The sequence below is a fragment of the Prosopis cineraria genome, unplaced genomic scaffold, assembly GCF_029017545.1.
Source record: "Prosopis cineraria cultivar Desert tree isolate PC_DT_omini unplaced genomic scaffold, ASM2901754v1 PC1, whole genome shotgun sequence".
Lineage (NCBI taxonomy): Eukaryota > Viridiplantae > Streptophyta > Magnoliopsida > Fabales > Fabaceae > Prosopis > Prosopis cineraria.
Window position 1 is genome coordinate 32,169,850 of NW_026555332.1, and position 13,898 is coordinate 32,183,747.

The following is a 13,898-nucleotide window of genomic DNA, read 5'->3' on the forward strand; positions in this document are numbered from 1 at the left end:
TCATATAAGAGAACAAGTTGACATGGCTAAAGAACAAATTGACATGTCCAAAAAACCATGTAAAATGATTTGTTCATGTGTAAAGAAGACTATTAGAGGTGCTCGTAGGGAGTGTGAGCATATAATTTTTTGGACTCATGAAGAGAGGTTAAAGAGAGTCCAATAATGACACTTGAAGAAGTCATGAATCAAGATTTCTTAATGAATGACCTATTGAACAAGTTTCTTTCTGACAGAGTGTATAATGAGATCGTGCAATTCATGTGATTAATTCCACTTAGTGAGATAAGATAGTTGTTGCAAATATTGTTGTCAAATATAAATAAGGTTAATGTTTAGATACTTGAAGAGTATGTAGTCATTATATACACAATAGAAAATGTTACCATATGGAAATAGTTATTGAATTACCACATTTAATGTTGTAAAACATATAATACTTGGTCAAAGACCAAGCCTTATGATGAAAAGAAAATGGTGGATAGCATCAAAGATCCATTCGATTATATCTCATCATCATTCAAATGAAAATTACCTAATGGCAATTTAAAGTTGATTCTTTTGTTTCACTTAAATGACCATATGAGATAGTTCATATAAAGATTTTCAAACCCATGTTCATTCAAATGAAAACTAGTATGTGATCGAACGATACTTTTATAGAAACATCATCTAGCTTACCATCATGACAGCATCTTTTACCTTGCTTTTGCCTAGCTTGCTTCTGTACACTATAGGTAAAACCTATAAATTATTTTTTTAAAAAAGGTTTTAAATGTTTATTTTACAATCATGTATCTGCTTAGTGATGTAAATGGTTTGTTTTCTAAGTTGGTTTTAGGATTAACTCCTTAACCACACTTAGTTTATTTAAATTGTGTGATTTTTGGATAATACTCGAGGCAAGTGTTACACTTGGCTTCTGGCATAGGTGCAAGGCTTTTAGCTAGGAGTGCAAGGCTTCTGGATAGGTTTCAAGGCTTCTAGCTTGGGTGCAAAGCTTTTAGGTTAGGGTGCAAGAGTTCTAAGATGGGGTGTAAGACTTCTAGCCTAGGTGCAAGGCTTTTGGCTAGGGACATGTAACACTTGCCCTGAGTGTTATCTAAAAATCACACAATTCAAACAAACTAAGTGTGGTTAAAGAGTTAGTCCTAAAACTAACTTAGGAAAAAATAATTTAAATCACTAAACAAATATATCATTGCAAAATAAACATTTAAAACCTTTATAAAAATTTATAGATTCTACCTATAATGCATGGAAGCAAGCTAGACAAAAGCGAGATAAAAAGATACTGTCATGATAGCATTAAATTACTGCTATGACAGCCCTCTCGGGCCAACTTTTAGGAGGTGCCGTTCTACCATTAACCTCTAATCGAAGTGATTGTAAAGCTCACATGTCATTTTTAATGATTACTAATAGTGCATCAAATCACAAAATAATCTAATAGTCGGATTAGAATCTGGACACTCTACAACATTGGATAAAGTCAGCCATGACAGCACTTCTGGAGCAACTTTTGGAGTACACTATTTCATGATTTGACCTCCGATTAGAGGAATTCTAGAGCCCCCATGTCACATTTAAAGAGTACTATTAGCATACCAAATTTTGAAAAGATCCAATAGAAAAATTGAAAATCGTGCATATTACAAATTCAACAATTTTGCTGTCATGATAACATTAAATAGGTGTCATGACAGCATCTCCGGACCAACTTTTAGAGTGCACTGTTTCTCCATACAATGTCTGATCGAGGTGATTCCAAAGCTCACATGAAGATTATTAAAATTTTTATTTGTATCCAAATTTCAGGAAAATCCAATGGTCAAATTGAAATTTAAACACCCGGATGTAAAAGTACAACTTTTTAATAAAAACTATTTTTTAAATTGTCTAAATCTCATCCTAATGGTCACATACCTATGAGAACACTTTGGACACGTCAAATAGGACTAGGAGTACTTGATAGAATATTTAAATAATGAAAAAACTCCTTATATCAAAATTTAACAACCCGGGTGCTATTTTCCAAAAAAACCCTAAGTCTCCAAAATTTACAAATTACACAAAAGTGGCCAAAAACCATTCCAAATATCATATACACATATGAATACACATGCTAAACATTTTTACTTGGCTCAAAGATCTCTGTGAGGCCCACTCACCTACTCTCTCTATCCAAGGTGTATGTTTGCCTATAGTACACCATTTGCAATGCAATCACTTTATATTTATTTGTAGAATCACATATATACCAAAATAAACATTTTCTTGTAGCAAAAACTTGGTCTACCAAATAAATCCGTTATAACAACACACCATAACCAAGTTTCCTAGCCACAAGTCTACAAGCCAATAAAAATGCATGCACAAACCATACAATCCACACATATTCAAACACACACACACACATCGTATCCTACTGGCATCCTAATCCTAAATACGTTATAATAGATTTGTTCAGAAGAAAGGGGTTGCAGTTCTCTACAATCAACAAACAATCCCTAGCTCTACTCCTTTCCCCGTCTACTGCTAAATCTTTCGCTTGGACCTAAAAATATTAAAAAGAAAGGGGTAAGACAACTACAGTCTCAGTAACAAAGAAATCTACATTTGTTATTACAAAATAAGCCATAGTTAAATAAACGAATAATAGATTAAGCATAAGATATAATTTAATCATTTAAAGTACATGAATGCATGACATCGATCGGTATGACCTTTCTTGACTGACAGAATGCCCCTTGGCACTCTTTAGCTCGTCGGTAAACCTTGTACTCACTTGTACCTCCACAGACACAAAATATAATCTAAGGCATGATCAAATCTACCTAAATGCCTATGCTCCTTCAACATGAATCCTAAGCATCCGAAGCTAACTCCTTCCCAAAGCCAACCCGACTTACTCTCCATGTAAGGGTTACCTTGGCCTAGGCACTCAACCTCACACTTCATATGTCAGATTCTCTCCCCTACTGAGAGGTACTGAATACTCAAATCCACTAACCACTTTAGTACACTAAGCCCACAAAACAAAAGGCACACTAAGTACCAACAGTGTGCCATAGAATATCACAAGCTCACATCTCTCCATCAGTGAACTCCTACCAAGATCATGCCTTTCACTCTTGTCTACCTTTTTTAAGTATGGACCACTTCAACATTCTAAGGTAGTAAAACAAGTATCACTCCTTCGTTAAGCGGCTTCCTAGCCTCTCTAAGATACCTAACCCAATTACACTTCCTTAAGTGTAACTTTCACTCTTTATAATTACAATGCATGCAAACAACCTTATTTTTATAAAAACACTATGTTAAATGAAAAAAAAACATATATGTACTATTATCCAAGTAATATCCCATAAGTCTTTATAAGACACAATTAATTGTATTTAATCATTTAAAACATGTAATGCAAGATAGTTAGTAATATTTATTCAGAAATAGCTAAACAAAACAATAAAAAATATAAATTCCCTATTACCTCAATCCTTTTATACCAAAAGGATTTTCCCTTGCACAAAATGAAATTTGGCTTGTTCTTTACCCTCCAATTAAGTTCCACCAGTAATTTCGTACAATATATAAGTGATCCATCTCACTTTTCATGGCAAATAGCATTAATAAAAACTATAACTCATACCACACAACTTGGGTCAATAAGCCATAATCTATCCTAATGGTCCATATAATAAACCAACCATTCACATAGTATCACTTGACTACCAAAACCATTTATTAGCCATCATTAGGCCAATTTCCAATTCATATAATTTTTAATCAATTAAAAACCTTCATTTAGTGTCATCACCTTTCATAATTAGCTGTTATAATGAAAACCAAAGCTTAATTTAATCTTACTAGATTCAAATAGCACAATTACAACTAACTAAATAGGCTTAAACTATTGAAAAGTGAAATCTAATATCTTAGGATTTGAATTTATACCCAAAACACCTCTGTTCATCCAATTACCCATTCAAATATTAGAGCACAGTATAGAAACTCAAAACAACCTCCATAAGACCTAAGAAAACTAAAGCTTGCAAGAACAAAATCTTTAGGATCAAAATCAAGAATTTCTCTCTTCCAAAAACTCAAGAAAATCAAGAGGGAAGGAAGAGGATTGAAGTAGCAAGTTTACCTATTGTGTAACTGAGCTCGTAATGGCTGCAAAGCCTCTTAGATCTAAGTCTAACTCCCTCTCTTTCTCCTCTCTTCTTCCTCTCACTCTTATTTTCTTGCTCTTTGTTTCTTTTCTTTCTTTGTTTCATTTCTGTGTGTATTGCCCTTTAAAAAACTAATCCAAACACTTTGAAAAAAATTACAATGAAGGGCCCAACATTTGTTTATTATAGCACAAAAGATTGGGTCATCTTTGGTATTTTTTTCCATAGTTAAAAATAAAATAAAACCAAACTTTTACTTAGTAAAATTTGAACTCTAGACTTCTATCAAATTATTCATAATTTTAATTTAATTATAGATATTTTATTTTAAAATAAATTTAAGTCTTAAAATTTTAAGATATTGCAAAGTGCAAGGCTTCTGGTTGGGGTATAAGACTTCTGCTTAAGGTGCAAGGCTTCTAGGTTGGGTGCAAGGCTACTAGGTTGGGTGCAAGTAGCCTTTATTTTTTATCAATTTCATTATTTAAAGAGAGGGTATTTTAGTCATTTGTATATAGTTTTTAATGTATAAAATATTTCATTTGGTCCTTGAATTGCATTTGTTCCTAGGGATAAATTTTTCTTAAACAAGGTCCTTTTCACCAATTTTCCCAAGAATATATATATATATATATATATATTTGTGAATCATGAAGAATATTATTTCAGTTGGCTAGTTTCAAATTTTTATGTAAAACTATCATAAAATTTTCTTTTTCTATTTTTTCCTTTCTCCTTTTCTTTTTGGTGTGTGTACTTCTAATTCATACATTAATTATGATTTGTTTTGAATGTTCAACACCAGAGACATTATTGATCAATATGTTAAACATGGTAAAAATGTTCATACCAATAACTTTGAAGAGGAACAACTAATCTAGGTTAGACTACTCCTATTTTACAGTTGTAGAACTTGGAAATTGTGAGAATTATTATTCATTAACTCTAATGTTTTATGCTAGCTAGGAATATTTTAAAGTAAAGAAAACTAATCAAGTCTTATGTGTGCAACCCAAATTTTCACTTAAAGTAATATGTTGGATTATTGATACTAGAATAATGATTTTATGATAGCAAGTCAAATTATATTACATGTACACATCTGACAGAGCTAGTATTGCTTATAGCAAATGCGGTCTAACGTCACAAGCATGGAAAGAAAGATTGAACTTCTAGAGATTTCTCTGTCACCTTCTTCTTCTTCTTTTTTTAAATACCTAGTTTATCTTATCCTACAATTGGCTCTTTCTGGTACAGCTAGTACTTTTAAGAAAGTTTACATTTTAATCATGTATAGCTTTAGTTTAGGTAATGATTTAATGATCATATACATAGGAAGCTAATGTGACATCTTAACTTGGATTGTTCTTATGAAGAACTCGAAGTAATTAAGAACCAGCTCCAAAGGAGTTTACTAAACATCAAATAAGAAAGATACATATAAAAAAACCACTAGATGGGATTGTTGTGTTTTCTGATGAATAACGTGTGGTATACTTCATTCATTAGCATTGTTTGTACAAATTTCATTGTTCTTATGAAGAACTTGAGTTGTTTTGGAAATCTAATACATGATTAATTTATTTCTTTTCAGTTTTTGTCTATACCCCTTATTTTTTCTCACTCAAAAGGGGAGTAAATAAGGGTATATCAATCATTGTGTAATATTATATATATATATATATATATATATTGATTAACAGGAGAATCACATCTAAGGCATCCTGAAGTCACTTAGTTTCAGGCAAGTCCCAATATAGTTTGAATATTCTTTACAGGTCTAGAGAGGATAGACTTGAAAACAATTTTGATCATGAAATGAGCGAACCCTTAATTTGAAAAAAGAGAGAACTTCTTGCATGAAAATATAGAATCTATACATGTGAAAACTGAATATTTTCTTGTAAAAAATCAAATTTTACTTGTTATTTTGCTTATTTTCCTCGTAAACTTGGAGAAATATAGAACCTGTATGTATGAAAATCACATATGCACTTGTAAAAGAACAAATTACAAACCTATCTTTGTCAATACTTGGAATTTTCTTGTTAATGTTTTGAAAAACTTGGAAGAACTTTTTACAAGGAAATGTTGGTTTTCACACATCTAGTCAATAATTGTTGTTTACTTGTTAATTTTTTGAGAAGCTTAGATAAAGTTTTTACTAGAAAGTTTGATTCTTCCAAGAAAATGTATCATTTTCAAATGTACAAGTCCTATATTTCTAGGCACAAGATGTTCTTTTTTTTTTTTAATTAAGAGTACTTCAATCATTTCATATTCAAAAATATTTTCAAGTCAACCCTCTAGTTTTGCCGAGTATATTCATATTGTATTGAGCCTTGTTTGAAATTAAGTGGCTTAGGAGACCCCTGGATATGATTCTCCCTTATTTAAAGCTTCCTTAAATCCATGTATACATGCTTAAACAACAGTATATGTGCCACATATATTTGATGCATGAATGTTAATGTAAAGACCTTATATCTTCATTACCTTCTTGTGCAGCAGAAGGGTATTTTCCTCTTATATCATTGCTATATTAGTGGGGGAAGTAGACATATTATATATTGACTACGTTGTGGCACGTTATGGTTGTTGTGTATTTGGGGTATCAAGCTTGATAGCGTGAAGAATAATATGCCCCACACTTCATCAATAGAATAATATATCTTCTATTGATACAAGTAATTAATGCACGAGGCATGCATGCTTATCATTTTCAAAATTGGATATAATTGATTGATTTTTTTTTCTTGGTGACCTGGAAATAATTGATTGATTTTATCAGTGAACTAGCAAATTGGTCTTTTTTCTCAGGTTTGGAATCCTAAAACTGGTCTAGTTAAAAATCAATCAAAATTTCATAAAATTAGATGAAAATTGTTTGGAAGTTGATGTAAGCAATAAAGAATCAATCAAAATATTAAAAAGTGTAAAAAAAAATCATATATGAGTTTAATTACCATTAATTTAATCACAAATTGATCATGATTAAATCAATGAATGTTTAAACTAGTAATTTCACCATGCTAATGACCCACCCAATTTTTGAAAGGGTTAACTGGCAAATTGACTTCTAAATAATAGATCTAGGAGCATCTAGGACCCTCAAATCATTTTTGGTGTAAGTTTTTCCTTCAACTTTTTAAAACTATATAATATTGTTCCTACCGTTAGCAATTTTAATTTTAATTGTTAGTAAAAAAAATTATAAAAAATAACCTCAAAATTTACATAAAAAGACCAAGAAAAATTTTCTTGGTCCTTTTTGTAATTTTTTTGTTCATGTTTGTAATTTTGGGTCCATTTATGTAATTTTTTAATTATTTTTTTATAATTTTAAGGTCTTTTTTGTAATTTTCTAATTAACTAATGGTCAAAATTAACATTTGTTAATGGTTGAGGAACATGGCACCATTTTGAAAGTTTGAAGGAGAACATTGTACAAACATGAGTTTAGAATACTAGACATTTTTAGATTTATAGTTTAAGGGTGAAATTGCCCTTTAATATTTTTGAAATATTGATTGAGATGTAACAAATTTACATATACTCTTATTTTTATCCAAATTAATTAGTGGGAAGAATGCAAGGTGACGTAGATGAAATAAAATTGATGTTATGAATGACCATTTAGGGGGTTATGAAGAACCTGTTTTAAAATCTAATCAATTATCAAAGTATGTAATTCAAGCCAAACATACTATATTATAATTTTCTTTCATCTTTATAATCTTCTTGATTGTATATCTTCTTTTAGGCTCAAGTTTTAAGGGAGCAATTTGAGCACATAAGAAATGAGGTATCTTTGAGCTAGCTCTCAAGCAAATTACACAAAAATTGTGCCTTACAAATTAGTTATTCATCCATGTACACTCATTTTCTTTTAAATCCAGCATAAAAAATTACTCCAACTGGAAACAAAGTTCATTCAAATTGTGAGTTTCTATATCTTCCTAGTCTAGTTTGGCATGTATATATGTTTGGTTGTGCAATGCATGCATGATCACATTTCTTTTGGAAGAAACTAACAAATGTAAATGAAAAGATTATTGCCTATTTTCATCAAAGTTTTGTTTGACATTTCAAATAATTAGCTCGTCCATGATCATTACCAAAACTGACATCTTCAAACCAAAAACATTCATAATCATACCAATTGATCAAACTGTCATTTCTACTATCTTCATGAGAAGCTTTATGTGTGTCTCAACATCTTGGACTTGAACAAAGCTCTTCTAAAGTTAAATTTATTTGTAAACTAAACATGGATATATATAGATTGAACAAGCTCCTAAATTGTTTTTATGATATATTTGGGTTTATTTGCTGGGCCATTTTGTTGGTTTTTTTTGTGATCTTTAACACAAAAACATGATTCAACATGAAACTATTCTTAATGTTATTCTTACTAGATTCTTGTTTTCTTGTTGTTATTTTCCCTTAGACTTCAAAATTTATCTAGTCTAATTCATTAGCTATTTTCTTTCTAACAAATTTAGTACTAAGGTAGTAATTGACATCTACTAACAATAATGTATGATTGAAAGTGTACCCTATTACTAGATCCTTTGGTAAACTTATTGAACACTAATAAAGTGATTATTTTGGAACTTCGTATTAAGATAATGAAAATATTTTAAGCACCAATATGAGAGTTGATCTCCAAGTAAAGTTCCTTAACAAGGTCATGTATAACTAGTTGCCAGCATAGAAGACTAATTATTTCAGCATACTCTCAAACAATGGTTCCTATGCAAAAAATACTATTATACAAAACATAAATTTCATTATTTTTTAATGAACTTTTTGCCCCAAATTTAAATATAGCTAAGCTAATTTTGATTTTGTAATGCAAGTCACTGTATAAGAGTTGACAATGATGTACAAGAAGAAACCCATGTTTCATACCAATATCTACTATAAATGTTTTTATTTTTTAAGAAAATGTTAAAAAAATCTTATAGTTAAGAGGAAGTTTGGAATGAGGAAAAAGAATGCAAGGTGTCGGTCACATAGAAGTGGAATTCGGTACTTGGTTCTTTTTTTTTTTTATTCTGTTGACTATTACAAAAGAATACTTATGAAAGTTGTTGAATGAAATTTTTTGTTAACAATATTTTCAAAGATTTAGTTGCTAATAAAATACAATAGTATTGTGCAATCCGTATAGCTAATTTTACCTAGCAAGATATGTTGTTGATGACTACTGCAAAAGATCCTAAGACATCTTATATAATTTGATAAGATTACTTTCTTCTTATCTTGTGACTTCTTGTAAGGTTTACAATGAAAACCATTGAAGTGATTAAACTAATACCTAGTAGTTTATAATCACTTTGTCCACAATCTATAGGCTATAAAATTTTCTTGTGCTACAACTGTTGGTGCAATTTAAGGAAAAAATCATTGAATCAATGGGCTAAATACACAAAAGAAGGATGTAACATCTTAAAAGTTTAAGACTCAAATTTATTTAAAAAAATAAAATAAATATTTATAATTAAATTAAAATTAAGAATAATTTGATAGAGGTCCAGAGTTTGAATTTTTCAAAGCAAAAGTTAGGTTTTATTTTATTTTTAACTATGAAAAAAATTACTAAAGTTGACCTGGACTTTTGTGCTATAATAAAAAAATGTTGGACCCTTTTTTGTAATTTTTTCCAAAGTCTTATATCAGCTTTTTAAAGACCAAAATGGATGCAGAAATGAAATGGAGCAAAGAAAAAGGAAAGAAACGAATGGGAGAGATGAAGAAGAGAAGAGAAAGAGAGAAAGTTAGGCTTAAATCTAGAAGGCCTTGTGATCATTGCGAGATCGGTTACACGATAGGTAAACTCCCTACTTCAATCCTCTTCCCTTCCTCTTGATTTTCTTCAATTTTTGCAAGAAGAAATTTTTGAATTTTGATCCCAAAGGCTTTATTCTTGTAAGCTTTTATTTTTTTGGATCCTAGGGAGAATGTTTTGAATTTTTATATAGTGATCTAATGTTTTAAGTGAATAATTGGATGAAAAGAGGTGTTTTGGGCACAAATTAAATCCTGAGAGATTGAGTTTTACTCCACAATGGTTTAAGCCTATTGATTTAGTTATAATTTTGCTATTTGAGCCTAATAAAATTTAAATTAAGGTTTGGTTTTCATTATAAGGGCTAATGGTGAAAGTTGATGATACTAAGTAAAGGTTTATAATTGATTAAAAATTATATAAATTGGAAATTAGTCTAGTGATGGCTAATAAATGGTTTTGGTGGTTAAGTGATACTAAATGCTATAATCTTTATTAATAAATGCTATTTATCATGATAAGTGATGCGGATCACTTATGTGTTGTAGGAAATTATTGGTGGAACTTATTGAGAAGTTAAGGAACAAGCCAAGTCCTATTTTGTACAAGAAGAACCCTTTTGATACCAAAGGGTTGAGGTAACAGAGGAATTTATATTCTTATTACTTTGTTTTAGCTATTTTTGAATAAATATTACTAGCTATCATGCATTACATGTTTTAAAAGATTAAATATGCTTTATAAGGGGTTATGGGGACTACTTTGATTATAGTGCAAATATGTTTTCTAATTGTTTAACAATAATATTTTTATAAAAACGAGATTTATTTACATGTATTGTAATCATAAAGAATAGAAATTGCACTTAAGGAAGTGTAACTAAGTAAGGTACCTTAGATAGGCTAAGGAACCATTTAAGGGAGATTTATAAATGTTATACTACCTTAAAGTGTTAAAGTGGTCAATACTCGAGAAAGGTAAACACTAGTAAAAGGCATGATCTCGGTGGGAGTTCACCAATGAGAATGTGTGGACTTTTGATATTCTATGGCACACTGGCAGTACTCAGTATTGCCTTATGTATTGTGGGCTCAGTGCATTAAAGTAGTTAGTGTATTGAGTGTGCAACACCTCTCAGTGGAGGAGGGAATCCGATATATGAAGTGTGGGGTTAAGTGCCTAGGCCAAGGTAGCCCTCACATAGAAAGTAAGTCAGGCTGGCTCTATGAGGGAGTTAGCTTTGACTGCTCAGGATTCACGTCGAAAGGGCATAAGTGGTTTGGTAGATTAGATCATGCTTTAAATTATGTTTTGTGCCTGTGGAGATATAAGTGGATATAAGGTTTACCTGCGAGTTAAAGTGTGCCAGGGGGCATTCTGTTGGTCATGAAAGGCCATAACAGCCTATGTCATGCATTCATGCATTTTAAATGGTAAAATTATATACTATGTTGAATTTATTATTCGTTTATTCGATTATGACTTACTTTGTAATAATCAATGTAGATTTCTCTGTTACTGAAACTATAGTTGTCTCACCCCTTTCTTTTCAATATTTACAGGTTTAGGCGAAAGATCCAGTGGTGGACGGGGAAAAGAGCTAAGCTAGGGGTTTGCTTGGAATACCCCTTTCGTTTGAGCAAGTACATTGTAATGTATTAGAATTAAGGTGTCAGTAGGATGTGATTATGTATATGTGTGTTAGTATGTGTGGATTGTATAGCTTGTGGATGAATTTTGTTTGCTTATAGACTTATGGCTAGGAAACTTGGCTATGGTGTGTGATTTTGATGGATTTATTTAATAGACCAAGTTTCCACTACAAACAAATATTTATTTTGGTATACATGTGATTTCACAAGCAAATGCAAAGCAGTTACATTGCAAATAGTGTGCTATGGGCAAACATACACCTTAGATAGAGAGAGTGGGTGTGTGGACCCCACAAAAATCTCTAAGCTAAGTGAAAATTTTTAGCGTGTGTATTCATGTGTATATGTTGTGTGATTTGTGTATTTTGGGGGTTTATGGTCCATTTTTAGAAATGGCACCCGAGTAGTCAAATTTTGATATAAAGGATTTTCTATTATTTAAATGTTCTATCAGGTGTTTTTAGTCCTATTTGATGTGTCCAAAGTATTCCCACAGGTTTGTGACCATTGGAATGAGATTTAGATAATTTTGAAAATAGTTTTTACCAAAAAACTGTACTTTTACATCCGGGTATCTAAATCTTAATCCGACCGTTGGATTTCTCTAAAATTTGGGTCACAAGTAAAACCTTTTATAAGTTTCGCGTGGGCTTTGAAATCACATTGATCAGATACCAGATCGAGAAATGACATACTCTAAAATTTGGTCCTGAGGAGCTGTCATGACAACAAAAGTGCTGTCATGATAGCAAAAGTGCTGTCATGACAACAACAGTGATGATGTTACAACATGCATGAAATTCAATCTGTCCATTGAATATTTTCAAAATTTGGTATGCTAATATTACTATTTAAAAGTGACATGTGGGCTTTAGAATCGCTCTGATCGGAGGTCGGATGATGAAATGGTGCACCCCAAAAGTTAGTCCGGAGGTGTTGTCATGACAGCAAAAATGACCAAATTTTTAACATGTCTAATTTCTAATCTGACCGTTGGATCTTTTTGAAATTTGGTACACTTATAGCACCCTTTGAATATGACATGTGAGCTTTAAAACTACTTCAATCAGGAATTGGATGACAGAACGGGGCCTCCCGGGCTGTCATGATAGCAATTTAATGCTGTCATGACAACATCTTTTACCCCACTTTCATAGCTTGCTTCCGTGCGCTATAGGTAAAACTTATAAATTATTTTTTTAAAAAAAGATTTTAAATATTTATTTTGCAATCGTGTATCTACTTAGTGATTTAAATGGTTTGTTTCCCAAGTTGGTTTTAGGATTAACTCCTTAACTACACTTAGTTTATTTGAATTGTGTGATTTATGGATTAGACTCAGGGCAAGTGTTACAAAGAACATCAAAGTTGAAGTAAAAGCAACCTAAGTTCAAATGTGGAAACTGAATTACATATTGGATTGCCACAGAAGCATTTTTGATATATGACATATAGCTCAATAAGTTGGTCAATAAATTATTATATGGGTGGAGACCAACTCAGAAATTATGCTTCTTGATTCTTCTCTACATAAAATCATATTCTTATTCTAATTAATATATGTAGGCTTCATTTTTTTTCTATTTGAATGGAGCCTAAATAAAGGCATGTGTCTGTGTACACACACACACATGTATGTATGATGTAGGGATGAAAAGATGAGAAATAATGGTGTCCCTAATCTTGTGAATATATGTTTTGATCCAATTAGTGACTATTGTTCCTTTGTTCTTTTTATCTCAATTTGTTGAAACAAGAACGTGAGTTTTATGTTACACAAAGTCTGAGATGATCTATATTATTTATAGGTTATGAATAGTTTAACTATTGGGTTTTCTATCTTTAATGGATATCCACATTATGGAATGAGACCTTATTAGGATATTAAGAAAGTTTGGGCCCTTATGTACAATAAAAACTATAGGCCTTTGAAAGTAATATTCCCTTTCTCATTTTTTTATGGGAGTGACTTGTGTACTTAGGTGGGAGTTAAAATGCATGAGGCATATGGTTAAACGTTCATTCTCTCTAAAGCTAGAACTAGAAAACCATCCTCCTTTTTTTCCTTCTCTCTCGTGCGTTTAGTGTGAACTAAGAACTAAGTTGGAGTGACTCATTCATCTGCATAGAGATTGAAATAGTACAATAAAATAGGTATGTTTCTTCCAAAACTCACTATCTAAATAAAGTATATTATATTATATATAGATACATAGACATTGACTAGCTGAAGAAACACCATGTGATAGAAAAAAATTTTTGGTCATGTCTAATGTA